The sequence below is a fragment of the Solanum dulcamara genome, chromosome 11 (genome assembly GCF_947179165.1).
Source record: "Solanum dulcamara chromosome 11, daSolDulc1.2, whole genome shotgun sequence".
NCBI lineage: Eukaryota > Viridiplantae > Streptophyta > Magnoliopsida > Solanales > Solanaceae > Solanum > Solanum dulcamara.
The window spans coordinates 24,815,435-24,817,934 of NC_077247.1; the positions used below are offsets into that span (position 1 = coordinate 24,815,435).

Below are 2,500 nucleotides of genomic sequence, written 5' to 3' on the forward strand. Positions count from 1 at the left end.
TATTTTGTAGTACAATTCTTAATCCAATAGTACGTCTGTAATGAGTATCTTTTTCGGTAAATCTTTGAAAAGATTTTTCTTAAAAATTATTTATGATATTAAAATCGCCAGCCTTTTCAATTTGCACGAAATGGTAGGCGGAATATCGTTCATCTTTGTAAAAATCCGGTCCGACAGAAATAAACTTAAGGACCAAAATATCTTTTACAGTAATCATTGGGTTATTGAGATAACAATTTTTTACTCCGTCTTATACCCATGACGGTAATCTACTAATCTCTGAAAAATTTAGAGACGTAAGATAAATAGAATTTACAGCTCCAAAATCGTACCAGTATCTAATTTTTTGTAGAGATGAATCTTGTAAGTAATTGATTCGAGGGTATATCCCTGTAAAATCAATGTATCTGTTTGGAGTGGTTTTGAGAGAAAATAAATCTCTTATTATCTGTTCTTGATCTCCGATGGCTTAAAGTAACTTATCGAATTTTTCTTTAGATCCCAAAGTAACTCCCTTTTGAGGCAATTAGGGTCTACAAGATATTTTTCCATACTTATCTTGTCCCTCCGTAGTTGTCGAAGTATTATCATCCTTTTGCACTTTTATCAAGCTATTAACAATATCATAAGAATCACTGCATTATTCAAATTTGGACGTTATCTGGGCACATATGCTGATTAATTTATCAGCAATCAGTTGTTCACAATCGAAATTAGCTATTTCGATAATATCAGAAACTGCTGTTTGAATATCTTTGAAACGCTTATCGATATCCTGCAGATTATTTTTAATTTCTTCTATCTCTGGTGAGAAAATCTGTTGCAACATTTTTGTTAGTCCGAATAATTTCACTATCAAAAGAATATTCAAAAAAAAGCATTTGTCATCTAATAAATCCTTTGTATTCTGGTTTTGACGGAAGATTATTATGAACAAAAGTTTTTATCTGTGTATTATCAGTTCTGAGTGTAAATCATTTTGGTAGTAAAAAGTAATAGAACTTTTGCCAACTTTTTACTACTGCTAATAATTCTTTTTCATTAATATGATATCTCGTTTGAGTATCTGAAAAGATTGCAGAACAGTATCTACATAGGCTATCTCCTATCTTATTTTTATTAAGATCATAATCTATCTTTTTTAATACGTCACTCCAACAGTATTCTGAAGCTTCTGTTTCTAAAATTAAGTCATCACTATCTTTTGGTAATTATAATTTTGGTAAATTTTTACAAATAGATTTAATATCTTTTACTTTTTTAGTTAAGACTTCATTAAATTCAAAGTTCGTATCCTTTTTTAGTAATTCCTGAAATGGTTTTCTTAATTCAACCAAATTCTGAATATAATCTGAAGCATAGTTAAGAATTCCTAAAATGCTTTGTACTTGCTTTTTATCGACTAATTTATCTGGAAAATAGATATCTTTTCAACGATATGGCTTTGTAATTTTATACCATTTTCGTCAATTATCATTTCTAAAAATTTTATCTCATTTTTTAATAGACTTTCTTTCTTTTTAGAAAGTGCTAATCAATTTTCTAAGCATAAGTTAGTAAACTTATTTAGGTGTATCAGGTGTTCTTCAATGCTATCAGACAAAACTAAAATATCATCAACGTAAACAAATATATAGTCATAATCTTTAAAAATATTATCTATTTTTCTTTGGAATATATGTGGTATATTTTTTAATCCAAATGGCATAACTAACCATTCATATTGTCCTTGAGGGGTAGAAAATGCAGTATATTGAATACTACCTTTATTCATTTTTATTTGTCAAAATCCACTTTTACAATCAAACTTAGAAAATATCTTCTTGTTAATAGTTCTATTGATTAGACTCTCTTTATGGGGTAAGAAATATCCATCAAATGTGGTATTATCATTTAATTTCTTATAGTTAATAACCATTCTTAGTTTATTTCGTACTATCTCTGCATAATTTCTTACCATAAAAGCAGGAGAGCTATGTGGAGAGTTACTAGGTCTTATTATTCTAAGACTTAATAATTCTTTAATATGCTTTTGAAATTCTTCTTGGTCTTCAGGATTGTATCTCATTGGTTTCACTCTAATAACTTTATCTTTATTATTTATTTCTAGCTTGACTTCTATCTTATTTTTATCCCAAAATTCTAAAGGGTTTTCAGAAAAACACTGTTCTAATTTTTGTTTGATCATATCCAAGCTTTCTTCTAAATTTGTTGAGGGTTATCTGATATTCTAGCAGGGAATATTACTGATTTATTATCTGAGGGTTGTCCCAATCAGTATCATATCGTAGCAAGGAAGTGCTTTTTGGAAAAAATAGTTTGTTTTGATATCCTATATCACCACGCTGAGTTGTGCGGGGTTTAAATTGAATAGGTAATCTTTTTGAATAAGCAGTTTTAAAGCGTTTTACAACAATCGTCTGTTGACAAGGAGTCTTAAATTTTATTTGAAATAAAATTTTGTCGTATAATACACTATAAAGCATTTCTAAGAAGTTAT

The 2,500-nt window shown here is 28.5% G+C and overlaps 1 protein-coding gene across 1 annotated transcript in view; it reads left to right on the forward strand.

Moving 5' to 3' along the window:
• LOC129872458 (uncharacterized) overlaps window positions 1–2,500 on the forward strand; it is a 43,905-nt gene that overhangs the window by 3,230 nt on the left and 38,175 nt on the right. The gene's annotated exons all lie outside the window — the stretch shown is intronic.